The 15,238-nt window shown below is 40.4% G+C and overlaps 1 pseudogene; it reads right to left on the bottom strand.

Moving 5' to 3' along the window:
• Positions 1 to 1,716: 1,716 nt before the first annotated feature.
• Positions 1,717 to 7,560, bottom strand: LOC115142315 (ras-related protein Rab-5B-like; annotated as a pseudogene).
• Between the last annotated feature and the right edge of the window lie 7,678 nt (positions 7,561 to 15,238).

The raw sequence follows: 15,238 nt of genomic DNA, 5'->3' as shown, positions 1-15,238 counted from the left end.
AGCCAGGTTTCCATCCAACCTTGTTCTGAGAGTAAAGTACATGTCGGGTAAAAAAATGTCATCCAGGCCTCTATATTGATATAATAACCATCATATCGAAGTAAACTTGAAGTCACGCAATGATGTTGTGTGGTCCTCCCGCTACGACTAATCGGGAAAGGATGCAATTTATTAGGCTACGAATGAAGTTATGAACTTCACAGGGTGGTGAAAGTTCAAGGTGATGAACTTGATGCTCCATTCCAATAAATATCAAGAGTCTTATTCTGATGACATGATCATTGACATATGGCTGCAATTTGACAAATTTGACAAAAAATAATATTGTTATTTTTCCTATAATATCATGTAGTCTAGTGTTTCCCAACCAGGGGTACTTGGCCTATCCACAAGGGGTACATGAGAAGACTCATGAGACCATAGGCCTACTGGTAAAATGCACATAAGGAGGTACACTATATATACAAAAGTATATGGACACCCCTTCAAATTAGTGGATTCTGCTATTTCAGCTACACCCATTGCTGACATGCGTATAAAATCAATGCAAACTCTATAGACAAACATTGGTAGTAGAATGGCCTTAGTGAAGAGCTCAGTGACTTTCAACGTAGTACTGTCATAGGATGCCACCTTTCCAACAAGTTAGTTGGTCAAGTGTTTGCCCTGCTAGACCTGCTCTGTCAACTGTAAGTGATGTTATTGTGAACTGGAAACGTCTAGTCGCAACAACGACTCAGCCGCGAAGTGGTAGGCCACACAAGCTCATAGAACTGGACTGGCGAGTGCTGAATCGTGTAACAAATCGTCTGTCCTAGGTTGCAACACTCACTACCGCGTTCCAAGCTACCTCTGGAAGCAATGTCAGGCACAAGAACTGTTCGTTGGGAGCTTCATGAAATGGGTTTCCATGACCGAGCAGCCACATTCAGCGCGAGTGGTGTAAAGCTCGCCGCCAGTGGAAACATGTTCTCTGGAGTGATGAATTACCCTTCACCATCTGGCAGTCCAACTGACGAATCTGGGTTTGGCGGATGCCAGGAGAACGCTACCTTCCCGAATGCATAGTGCCAACTGTAAAGTGTGGTGGAGGAGGAATAATGGTCTGGGACTGTTTTTTATGGTTCAGGCCTCAGGTCCAGTGAAGGGAAATCTTAACGCTACAGCATACAGTGACAATCTAGACAATTCTGTGCTTCCAAGTTTGGGGAAGGCCCTTTCCTGTTTCAGCATGACATTGCCCCCATGCACAAAGCAAGGTCCCTACAGAAATGGTTTGTCGAGATCGGTGTGGGATAACTTGGCTGGGCTGCACAGAGCCCTGACCTCAACCCCATCGAACACCTTTGGAACACTGACTGCGAGCCAGGCCTAATCGCCCAACTTCAGTTTCCGACTAATAATGCCCATTAATTCTTGCCACTGTAATCTCCTTCCATTCTTACGAAATCTTACAACTTTCACGAATTATTATCATAATACCAAATAAACCCATGAAAATGTGGAAAGGTTACAGGAGTGTTATAATAATGCGTAAGACTAAAAAGCGTAAGGATCACTTTCAGATCATTAGTGTATTTATCAGTGGCTGTCCAGTAGTGTTGACAAAGTTCATCTTAATCTAGTGTTTGTTTTCCTCCCATAGCTCTATATATTTGTCCCTTATAATTCCTTTAACTCCCTCTTTCATTTGCATGCTGCACTTCTATCACTCTCTCACTCTCCCTTTTTTTCATGGAAAATCTCTTTAGCCTTCCCTGCTCCCTCAGTTGTGAGCTTGCTGTGAAACACCTTCATTTGGTACCCTTGTACACTCCGTTTGCTTCTCCTCTTCTCCCCCTTCTCTCCTCTGTTTCCACAGCACTGGGCTGGAGTTGTCTGGGTAGGCTGCCTGAGATCTACTGGCGGTTCTCCTCGAACCTGAGCACTACCTGCTACTCCACCCAGTGGCTCACTCTTGGGCAGTTTCTTGTCTAGAAAAAAGACATGTGAACATAGAGGACCACATAGAACAATTCTAGTATGTGTTGCTTATAGTTGAGATGGCAACGGTATAAACAAGGTGATTGATAGCTGCTCATATTATGTGTACCATGAGGTTTTATCACCCTCTTGTGGATATATAGGGACACCTTAGCAGTGTCATGATGAGGAGTAAACTATCCATGGCAAAAACAAATGCTCTGTCAAAGGAATTATGATTTGTTTTGGTTGATTTGTTTTGATGAGTTTTGTCTCCTAACATTGAGTATTTAACATAGAATATTGAAGTCCTCGAGAAAGAAGGCCACAGTATCATCTCCAGCCAATTTCAACCATATGAATTTGAAGAGTGTTGTCAGCAGCTTAGCCCTGAACATCCTCGAAAAACCATGCAGCAATGTAGACCTGCTACACACACATCACTGCACAAGCCTTTGGCCATTATCTTGCTAACTTGGGTGTGAGGTATACACACAGGAGCCTACCGTATAATCCACCGCTCTGTTAGCAGACTGATCGGACTTGTTGCCAGTGGTGTAAAGTACTTAAGTAAAAAATACTTTAAAGTACTACGTAAGTAGTTTTTGGGGGTATCTGTACTTTGCTGTTTATATTTTTGACTACTACTTTTACTTCACTACATTCCTTAAGAAAATATTGTACTTTTTACTCCATACATTTTCCTTGAAACACAAAAGTACTCGTTACATTTTGAATGCTTAGCAGGACAGGAAAATAGTCAAATTCACGCACATATCAACCAAACATCCCTGGTCATCCCTACTGCCTCTGATCTGGCTGACTCACTAAACACACATGCTTTGTTTGTAAATGACGTCTGAGTGTTGGAGTGTCCCTGGCTTTCTGTAAATAAAGAAAACAGAAAAGAAAATGGTGCCATCTTGTTTCTTAATATAAGGATTTTTTAAAATTATTTATACTTTTACTTTTGATACTATATTTTAATGTTTTTTTTAACCCCTTTTTCTCCCCAATTTCGTGGTATCCAATTGTTAGTAGCTACTATCTTGTCTCATCGCTACAACTCCCGTACGGGCTCGGGAGAGACGAAGGTTGAAACTCTTGCGTCCTCCGATACACAACCCAACCAAGCCGCACTGCTTCTTAACACAGCGCGCATCCAACCAGGAAGCCAGGTGCACCAATGTGTCGGAGGAAACACTGTGCACCTGGCAACCTTGGTTAGCGTGCACTGCGCCCGGCCTGCCACAGGAGTCGCTGGTGCGCGATGAGACAAGGATATCCCTACCGGCCAAGCCCTCCCTAACCCGGACGATGCTAGGCCAATTGTCCGTCGCCCCACGGACCTCCCGATCATGGCCGGTTACGACAGAGCCTGGGCGCGAACCCAGAGTATCTGGTGGCACAGCTAAGTATATTTTAAACCAAATACTTTTAGACTTTTACTCAAGTAGAATTTTACTGGGTGACTTTTACTTTTACTTAAGTCATTTTCAAGTATGACAGTTGGGTACTTTTTCCACTTGTGTCACCCACAAGTTTCTGGAGCTCACTCAGCCAGGTTTGGCTCATACAAAGGTCTCCTATCCAGAATAGAAAATAAAGACGAGATATGAGCAGAAGGAACAGGGAAGATGTACTGCTAGACAGGTATGAATGTCCTTCTCAAACATCTGTCTCAAACCTCTGCACAGTGGTATAGTGTAAATGCGGGATATATGCAACATTTGTGGTGAAAATTATTAACAGACGCTTAGCATTGTTGGAGAATTACTTCACTACAAATGAGTGGAAAAAGTGAGAGGAAAGGTGGAGAGATTAACAGGGAAAAGATGGAAGTCATTATGCAGGAAGGAGAAGGGCTGGAGAGGAGGATTGTGGGGGAGACAGAGCATTTGAAAGGGAGGGGGAGATGTTATCATCTAAGATGTTCATACTGTGCTGGTGATGTTCTAGACCACTATGGCTGCCTGGGCTCCTCTGTAGCACGTAGGTACTAGGCTGTGGTAGAGCTCCTGACCAGCCGTGTCCCAGATCTCAAACTTCCCCATGGCACTGTCCACACTCACCATCTGAGTCGGAAAGGCAGCTGAGGACAGAAGAGAACATGGCAGTTAGCCTAGAAAATAGGAATGAGAGGAGGAGACGGGTACATAGATTGAGAGAAAAGAATACAGATTCAAAAGAAGGATAAAGAGAGAAAGTGTGCAAAATGTAAACAAGTCTCTGTGAAAAGGGGAATAATGTGGACAGATAGGAGGAAGTCAGATGACCAGATGTACAGTGCCTTGCAAAAGTGTGTTTTTTCTATTTTGTTGCATTACAACCTGTAATTTAAATGGATTTTTATTTGGATTGAGTGTAATGGACATACACAAAATAGTCCAAATTGGTGAAGTGAAATGAAAAAGATAACTTGTTAAAAATATATATATATTTTAAAAAATTTAAAAAATTGTGCGTGCATACAGTTGAAGTCGGAACTTTACATACACCAAATACATTTAAACTCCGTTTTTCACAATTTCTGACATACAATCCCAATTCCCTGTTTTAGGTCAGTTACGATCACCACTTTCTTTTAAGAATGTGAAATGTCAGAATAATAGTAGAGAGAATCATTTATTTCAGCTTTTATTTATTTCATCACATTCCCAGTGGGTCAGAAGCTTACATACACTCAATTAGTATTTGGTAGCATTGCCTTTAAATTGTTTAACTTGGGTCAAATGTTTTGGGTAGCCTTCCACAAGCTTCCCACAATAAGTTGGGTGAATTTTGGCCCATTCCTCCTGACAGAGCTGGTGTAACTGAGTCAGGTTTGTAGGCCTCCTTTGCTCGCACACGCTTTTTCAGTTCTGCCCACAAATTTTCTATAGGATTGAGGTCAGGGCTTTGTGATGACCACTCCAATACCTTGACTTTGCTGTCCTTAAGCCATTTTGCCACAACTTTGGAAGTATGCTTGGTGTCATTGTCCATTTAGAAGACCCATTTGCGACCAAGATTTAACTTCCTGACTAATGTCTTGAGATGTTGCTTCAATATATCCACATAATTTTTCTTCCTCGTGATGCCATCTATTTTGTGAAGGGCACCAGTCCCTCATGCAGCAAAGCACCCCCACAACATGATGCTGCCACACCATGCTTCACGATTGGGATTGTGTTCTTCGGCTTACAAGCCTCCCCCTTTTCCCTCCAATGATAACGATGGTCATTATGGCCAAACAGTTATATTTTTGTTTCATCAGACCAGAGGACATTTCTCCAAAAAGTACGATCTTTGACCCATGTGCAGTTGCAAACTGTAGTTTGGCTTTTTTATGGCGGTTTTGGAGCAGTGGCTTCTTCCTTGCTGAGCAACCATTCAGGTTATGTCGAAATAGGACTCGTTTTACTGTGGATATAGATAATTTTGTACCTGTTTCCTCCAGCATCTTCACAAGGTCATTTGCCGTTGTTCTGGGATTGATTTGCACTTTTCGCACCAAAGTACATTCATTTCTAGGACACAGAACGCGTCCTCATCCTGAGCGATATGACGGCTGCGGGGTCCTGTGGTGTTTATACTTGCGTACTATTGTTGTACAGATGACCGTGGTACCTTCAGACATTTGGAAATTGCTCCCAAGGATGAACCAGACTTGTGGAGGTCTACAATTGTTTTTCTGAGGTCATGGCTGATTTCTTTTCATTTTCCCATGATGTTCAAGCAAAGAGGCACTGAGTTTGAAGGTATGCCTTGAAATACATCCACAGGTCCACCTTCAATTGACTCAAATTTTGTCAATTAGCCTATCATAAGCTTCTAAAGCCATGACGTAATTTTCTGGAATTTTCGAAGCTGTTTAAAAGGCACAGTCAACTTAGTGTATGTAAACTTCTGACCCACTGGAATTGTGATACAGGGAATTATAAGTGAAATAATCGGTCTGTAAACAATTGTTGGAAAAATGACTTGTGTCATGCACAAAGTAGATGTCCTAACCGACTTGCCAAAACTATAGTTTGTTGACAAGAAATTTGTGGAGTGGTTGAAAAACGAGTTTTAATGACTCCAGCCTAAGTGTATGTAAACTTCTGACTTCAACTGCAAGTATTCACCCCCTTTGCTAAGAAGCCCCTAAATAAGATCTAGTGCAACCAATTACCTTCAGAAGTCACATCATTTGTTAAATAAAGTCCACCTGTGTGCAATCGAAGTGTCACATGATCTGTCACATGATCTCAGTATATATACACCTGTTCTGAAAGGCCCCAGAGTCTGCAACACCATTAAGCAAGGGGCACCACCAAGCAAGAGGCACTATGAAGACCAAGGAGCTCTCCAAACAGGTTAGGGACAAAGTTGTGGAGTACAGATCAAGGTTGGGTTCTAAAAAAATATTTCAAACTTTGAACATCCCACAGAGCACCATTAAATCCATTATTAAAAAAATGGAAAGAATATGGCACCACAACAAACCTGCCAAGAGAGGGCTGCCCACCAAAACTCATGGACCAGGCAAGGAGGGCATTAATCAGAGAGGCAACAAAGATACCAAAGATAACCTTGAAGAAGCTGCAAAGCTCCACAGCGGAGATTGGAGTATCTGTCCATAGGACCACTTTAAGCCGTACACTCCACAGAGCTGGGCTTTATGGAAGAGTGGTCTGAAAAAAAATAAGAAAACATATTTGGTGTTCGCCAAAGGCATGTGGGTGACTCCCTAAACATATGGAAGAAGGTACTCTGGTAAGATGAGACTAAAATTGCGCTTTTTGGCCATCAAGGAAAACGCTATGTCTGGTGCAAACCCAACACCTCTCATCACCCCAAGACCAACATCCCACAGTGAAGCATGGTGGTGGCAGCATCATGCTGTGGGGATGTTTTTTATCGGCAGGGACTGGGAAACTGGTCAGGATGATGGATGGCGCTAAATACAGGAAAATTCTTGAGGGACACCTGCTTCAGTTTTCCAGAGATTTGAGACTCTAACCGAGGTTGACCTTCCAGCAGGACAATGTCTCTAAGCATATTGCTAAAGCAACTCTCGAGTGGTTTAAGGGAAAACATTTAAATGTCTTGGAATGGCAGTCAAAGCCCAGACCTCAATCCAATTGAGAATCTGTGGTATGACTTAAAGATTGCTGTACACCAGAGGAACCCATCCAACTTGAAGGAGCTGGGGAAAAAAATCCCAGTGGCTAGATGTGCAAAGCTTGTGACTTCGAAGGGGGGGTGAATAGTTATGCACTCTCAAGTTTTCAGTTTTTTTGTCTTGTTTGTTTCACAATAACAAATATTTTGCATCTTCAAAGTTGTAGGGATGAAGTGTAAATGAAATTACACAACCCCCAAATCCATTAATTCCAGGTTGTAAGGCAACAAAATAGGAAAAATGCCAAGGGGGGTGAATCCTGTATTGTATTGTGTGGTTGGTACTCTACCCCCAATGGTGCTCTCCCTGAAGTCCCGGTACTGGCCTTTGACAAACTGTAGCAGCAGGCTGGACTTCCCCACTGATGTCTCCCCCAGGAAAACCAATTTAAACTGGCTCAATTTACTGGATTTGGGCTGCCCACTGGGTCTTGTTCTATACCCTGCCATTGGGGCTGTGTGTTCGTGAGGGGGTTTGGAGGTTATTCTGGACATTGAGGGTGGGGAAACAGGGGAAAGGGGGTTCTAGTGACAGCTGGGGAGAGGAGGATGGGGAAGAGGAGGAGGAGGAGAGAGAGGTACCCCTCTCAAGGACAATAGGACCCGTCTGTCAGATGAAAAATGGAAATCTACAAGACAAAAAAATACAGAAAACAACAGATGTAGGCCTATGCCAGAATCTAGACTTTTATCATAATGGCAACCTGTCACACAATCACCCGTGAAACCAATGTGAATCCAAATACATCTCCACGTTTGCATGCTGCTGTGTACAATACATTTTAATATAGATCCAAAGCGAATAGCCACTAGTTAGAAAGCATTACTAGCCTGGGCTGCTTACTGAAACCTGATTTATATAAACAGCTCTTATTTGTTAACCTACAACAATTAAGAGATGAACAACTGAACAATGAGAGAAAATAAAAATAATCAATAACATCAATAATTATGTGGGAAATGTAGAAGAAAATAACTTTCAAAACAGGCTTTCGTTTTCTGATCCTTCTCTGCAACACTGAGTTCATCATTTAGGCCTAGGCTACCCCAGCCTGGCCTCAAAAACTAATTTACGTTTACTGTATATGGGTTGGTTGTTTAGCAACAAAACAACACATTTTGGCAAAACAAGACGGGGTTGGCATAAGATCGTTGACAACATGTAAACTATATTTTGTCTCCAATGTTTAAAACATAACTAACTACATTTGCACTTGTTGTTTCTTAAATACATCGTTACAGTTATTAGTTAGCTAGCTAGCAATTTTTTTCCCATACTAGCATTGACATGAAATCAGTCAAAACACCTCAAAACAAAAAATGGTATCAAGAACAAGATGAAACTAGCAGAAACAAGCCACTTGTGATTACCCACATGGCAGTTTCTGGTCATTGTTGTTAACTTGGAGATTTCTGAGTTTCCAGTTGTTTTGAACATAAAATTAGGAGGGAGGGAGAGAGCACAGAGCCTCTTACTTTTCTCTAGTGAGACTGACCAGAGAGAGGGGACACCGCATAGCCAGGGGAAGTAGGGTTGTTGAGGGTGCTGCAGCATCACCTGAAAAATCTTAAAATATATATACATTATTTTAGGAAACAAATTTTTTTTTCACGAAAGTAGTGCACTAGGCCTTTTACTAGTATTAGCAGACCAATATAGACATCTGTAGGGCAGGCAAAAACCTTTGTTCAGTAGCTCTGCTTTGGCAAAAAAGGTATTTGTATAATTAAGAACAGTATCTTGCCAGATTCAATAGTTGGAATTGTAAGACTTGTTGCCCTGTCCCTTTCTCTGTGATTGTCATTCTAATGGAATCCTGAAAGAACAAAACCCTGTCCTCAAACATGTACATCAAATAGTGGAAAGTTATGGACAAAGACACAAAACATCCAAATCAAATTAAATATTTTTCTTGATCAAATTGCATGGAAAACAACCACTTTTTGTGAATTATTAATTTACCATACTTACAAACCACTTAAAGTAAATGTGCGTTACTGTATTGTACATAGGCAGGTCATCTAGGTTTTTACCTATACACTTTCCATCACCATGAAGAAAAACAATGCACAATACAGTAATTGAGTACATTGAGACATCACGTGGTATGTGATGATGTGGCTTAGTTGGTAGAGAATGGCACTTGCAATGCTAGGATTGTGGGTTCGATTCCTACGGGGGGACCAGTACGTAAATGTATGCACTAACTGCTGTAAGTAAAGGAATGAAAAGACCATTTCAGTGTTCACATAGAAAAAAGTTGCATTTGCAAAGTATTTCAAGAAACTGGGAAACATACACTACTGTTAAAAAGTTTGGGGTCACTTAGAAATGTCCATGTTTTTGAAAGAAAAGCACATTTTTTGTCCATTAACATAACATCAAATTGATCAGAAATACAGTGAAAACATTGTTAATGTTGTAAATGACCATTGTAGCTGAAAACGGCAGATTTTTTAATGAAATATCTACATAGGCGTACAGAGGCCCATTATCAGCAACCATCACTCCTATGTTCCAATGGCACGTTGTGTTAGCGAATACAAGTTTATCATTTTAAAAGGCTAATTGATCATTAGAAAACCCTTTGCAGTTATGTTAGCACAGCTTAAAACTGTTGTTCTGCTTAAAGAAGCAATAAAACTGGCCTTCTTTAGACTAGTTGAGTATCTGGAGCATCAGCATTTGTGGGTTCGATTACATGCTCAAAATGGCCAGAAACAAATAACTTTCTTCTGAAACTCGTCAGTCTATTCTTGTTTTCGTCAGTCTATTCTTGTTCGCATGGAATAGAAATGAAGGCTATTGCATGCGAACAATTGCCAAGAAACTGAAGATCTCGTACAGCGTTGTGTACTACTCCCTTCACAGAACAGAGCAAACTGCCTCTAACCAGAATAGAAAGAGGAGTTAGAGGTGCACAACTGAGCAAAAGTAAAAGTACATTAGAGTGTTTAGTTTGAGAAACAGACGCCTCACAAGTCCTCAACTGTCAGCTTCATTAAATAGTACCTGCAAAACACTAGTCTCAACGTCAACAGTGAAGAGGCGATACCAGGATGCTGGCCTTCATGGCAGAGTTCGTCTGTCCAGTGTCTGTGTTCTCTTGAGGCAGCTGGTAATCATCATTGTCTCTAATTGGGGATCATATTTAAGTAGATATTTTTCCCACCTGTGTTTGTGGGATATTGTTTTGTGCATCACGTAGTAACGTTTAGTTGTTCGTTTGTTATAGATTTGGTTTTGTTTAAGTTTCTCTTTGAATTAAATATGTGGAACTCAACATCCGCTGTGCCTTGGTTCTGTTCTTACGACAGCCGTGACATATTGGCCAGTCTGAGATAGGGCTTTTTCTTTGCAACTCTGCCAAGAAGGCCAGCATCAATTTGATGTTATTTTAAAGGACAAAAAATGTGCTTTTCTTTCAAAAACAAGGACATTTCCAAGTGACCCTGAACTTTTGAACGGTAGTGTATATCAAGCAAGTATTTTTATATTCCACAATTATTATCAAATTAACTGTTTTGTACAGAAAATAATCACTTACATGCTGGTAAACACTCATACATTTGGTATTTTCACAAAAGTACTGCACTGGGCCTTTACCAGTCCTGTTGTAGCTGACTGGATATAGACGTCTTCAGCGCAAGCTGCTAATAACAATAATAAAAACACATTGCTATCAATACACTTGGCTACTCATTCATTGCAGTGCCAGGGGAAGTATGGAGAAGCACTTTTTATGTTTTCTAATATTGTTGAGTAAAACAGATTTGACTGTGCTGAATAAGAACATGGACATGAACTCACTCATAAAACATCAGCTTTTTGCTGTATTCGTTCAGTCTCTCTCTCGTCAAGTTTTTAAAAGTTATGAATCTCACATATGCTAGTATTAAACTTTGGGGTGGCGGGGGTTGTGGAAACTGTAGGCAGGATGATTTGAGCTATCCGATTGGCCAGTACAGTAGGCACGCTGTATTTAGCCACAGATCTCCCTCCCAGTCCACCCGGGAGGCGGAGTTTGTCCTCTCAGACAAATGAAATAGTTCAAAATCGGGACATTTTGTATACCCGGCGAGCAGGGCTTCTGAATCAAGTGCACTTACTGCCAACAGCGCAAGCCTTTAGCGTTGGCTTTTCTACAGAAATATTTGGTGATCGACTAGGAATGACAAGACTGGTGACCACTGACATAATGCCTATTTACTATAAATATTTAAAACCATTTAAGACTGCCGGTTGTGATACAGCCTGGAATCGAATCTGGGTCTGTAGTGACGGACTGCTTTGCCACTGGGGAGCCCCTATCTGAGCAGAATAGAAAAGCTATCAACTCTTAATTGTATTATAAACGTTTGTCCTAAAATGCCAACACTTAACATGTAACTAAATTGTTAGAATAGAATATGCCTATATCTGTGTAGAATAGAAGAGCTAAGTAGAATAGAACTGAGCTGAGCAGACTAGAATATCATTCCTTTTTTTATTTTTACATCAGTTGAAGCGAAACATTTAAGTCCATTGTTTTTGTTATGATGTGGTAAGACAGTTGTAATAAATTACTTAATGCCTTAAATAGTTTTCTTCAAACATCGGGGTATATTTCAATAGTTGAAATTACCCATAAGTAACCATACATATAATTAACTATACATATAAATATGATTGATTTCACTTTAAATGATGGGCTTCAAAATGAATTGCTTCATGAATTTGATGGGGTCCTCATCTAATGCAGTTTTTCTTACTTTCATTGTTGTTAACAGACCATGCCTTTAACAAATGAGTAACCATTACTCAACTCAAACCCTATCATCATCACTGGGTGATAAGACCATCTAACCTACATTAAAGGATTAGTTCACCTAGATTAAAAAAATACATCTTGGTTTCCTTACTCTCTAAGCAGTATATGGACAAGGTAAGACAACAACTCATGCTTTGATTTTGTTTAACTGGCCACTGTCTCCAAATGCTAACTTTTTAGCATTTGTGTCCAAAAACCAATGGGACTCCCCAACTCTATTTAACCAGAGTTTCTAAACCCAGAGGTGCCACATCGCTAGACTTCCAGGAACGCTTGCTAAACAGGCCATGCAGACCAGGCCAGGGTTTGGGGTTAGAGAAGTCAATGAGAGAAGAGAAAATGAATCCTTAGTTAATTTACTCAAACTCTAAAGGCACAACCTACATTCTAGCCAATGTCTTGAACATCTTATTACTCCAACCTCCTGAAAGTGGCAAACTGACATATTTTCATCAAGAACAACATATCTAAGGAAAGCCTTTGATTTGACGTCCTGCATTAAATCAAGCTGACATAATTTACACAATGCAAAAATCTAATAATTTATTATTGAAATAAAATTGGTGCAATTTAAGGCCAAGTGGCAAACAATAATGCAGGCACTCTGGATGGGGGTGTGAGCGTGAGCGTCTTTGTGTGTCTAAGTTGTTGTTCATATGTATAAGTTTGTTTTTGGAGTTACATTTTATTCTAATGGGGGAAAAAAATATTATTAAAAAAATTACAAATAAAGATTTGACTGGGTCTTTGATTTAACTGTGGTATTAGTTCATAGGCTGGGGGGTCGATCGGGCTCACATGGGCTGATGTCTCATAGTGATTTTCTTGAAGGTCTATGTCCCTAGAGTTGGAAAATGTGTGATCACAGTTCAGCAATGGCAGCTTTCTCTGTTATCATTCTTTCTTTCATCCCTCCATCCCTCCGAAGCCTTTTTCCAATATGGCCGCCAAACTCAATGGGGTCTTATTGGATCAATTTCACATAACTATACCTGTATGAAATATAATTGTAGTATGCAAAATAATATGTTCATAGTGATGTAGCATACATTGCCAAATGACTCAGGTGTGTCAGATATATAAAGATGTTACATTATTCTCAGAAATGTGGTAAGAATGTGCCCAAAAAGCTGTCAGAATTGCAGATTTCTGAAAATGTAACCAGGCATGTCAAATAAGAATAAATTATTATTTACATTTACGGCCTAGCAAGAAGCAAAAGGCCTCTTGTGGGGACTGGGACAAAAATGCACATCATGACAAAAAAGACACCACAACACTACATAAAGATAAATCTAAGACAACACAACATGGAAGCAACACAACATGATAACAACACAACGTGGTAGCAACACAGCATGACAGCACAACATGGTAGCAGCACAACATGGCAGCAGGACAACATGGTAGCAGCACAAACATGGCACAAACAATGTTAAGCACAGACAACTGCACAAAGGACAAAATGGTAGAGCCAAAAACATATCACGTATAGCAGAAACGATGTCTTTGAATGTGGAGATAGAGAGAACTGTCCAGTTTGAGTGTTTTTTGTAGCTCGTTCCAGTCATTATCTGCAGCAAACTGAAAAGAGGAGCGACCCAGGAATGTGTATGTTTGAGGACCTTTACCAGAATGTGACTGGCAGAATGGATGCTGTATATGGCGGATGAGGGTTGCAGTAGGTATCTCAGTTCGGGTTTAGTGAGGCCTAAGAGGGTTTGATAAATAAGCATCAACCAGTGGGTCTTGCGCCATGTATGATGAGATGGCCAGTTTAGAGAGGAGTACAGAGTGCAGTGATGTGTCCTATAAGGAACAAATCTGATGGCGGAATGGTAACGAACATCTTGCCGTCTGAGAGCACCCTTAACTGTTGATCTATAAATTATGTTTCCGTAATCTTGCACGGGTAGGATGATCTGAATCAGGGTTAATTTGTCAGATGGGATGGGAGGAGTGATTACTATGGAGGAAAACAAGTCTAGATTTAACCTTTGCATGCACCTTTGATATGTGCTGAGAGGACAGCGTACTGTCTAGCCATACTACTAGTCATAACTTGTATGAGGTGACTACCTCAAGCTCAAAACCCTTTTAGGGCAAAACATATTGCAATTCCTATGCAATGTTACACATTTCTAGTCCTTTGTTATATGGAAACAGTTAACAGAATGAGTTGGTATATCATGTTAATCAGCTCACATCTATGACTTTTCACTTTTAGGGTACGTTCTCCTCACAATTCTGTGAATAATTGAATCTTTCCAATCTGGCACACCTGGCTCATTTGGTTGTGTATTCTACATCACTATGTTTTAAGATATTATTGGGCATACAACAATATATAACATACATGTATGGTCATGTGAAATCTATCCAAAAAGACCCCATTAAGTTGTTTGGCGGCCATATTGGAAAAAGGCTTTTTAATGCATGAATCCTGTGATTGCCCTGTATATACAAATATTTTTAAAACCCTGTTCTAGCTGTGTGTGTGCAATTTGATGGTTCTGTTACAATCCAAAAGCATAGCTGCCCCACTACATGGAATTATATAGCTAAACTAACAACATTCTAATGACAATGAGAAAATATGGGCTAATTTTAACAATAGTTGTAAGTGGTGCTTTCAAAGTTGATTATGCTACAGTATATATCATTTGAAAGTTAATCTCATGATCTTTCAGAACCACTTGTCAAACAACGTTTAAAATGTATCAGGTTTTCCTTTTAAACTCATTTATACAGGTAATTCTGATATGTACCATATAGGTCAAAGGTCAAAGTTCTGTTGACCTGAACATTCCCGAAAATGTGTCTGATGGACAGCTGGGAATCTAAACCAATGATATATAATTAAAGGGTATCAGTGTGCAATAATTTGTTGTATACTGACATTGTTCGTCATGGGGTATAATCCCTATAGGAAAAAAGTATGGGTTGGAGGGATGAAAGAAAGCATGATAACACAGAGAAAGCTGCCATTTCTGGGCTGTTATCACACATTTTCCAACTCTAAGGACATAGACCTTCAAGAAAATCACTATGAGACATTGTCACCCAAGTGAGCCCGACAGCGAAAGTGTGGGGGTCTGGCCCGTGGATTATATTTAACTTCAGATGCCCACCTTGCATATTTTTAAATAAACATATACAATGATGTCAGGACAGTGGAATGCAGTGTAGTAGCACAATACCCTAACTTCCTGAGGTCAGGTATTTTTAGGCCTCAGAGAGGAAGCCAGAATTCCTGTTTACGGATCCATGGGTCTCCCAGTGCTGTGTTCGAGAGGAGACATCTGTCCTACTTATGG

Source organism: Oncorhynchus nerka, linkage group LG15 (genome assembly GCF_034236695.1).
Source record: "Oncorhynchus nerka isolate Pitt River linkage group LG15, Oner_Uvic_2.0, whole genome shotgun sequence".
In the NCBI taxonomy this organism is placed as follows: domain Eukaryota; kingdom Metazoa; phylum Chordata; class Actinopteri; order Salmoniformes; family Salmonidae; genus Oncorhynchus; species Oncorhynchus nerka.
This window is presented reverse-complemented; position numbering and strand designations above follow the sequence as displayed.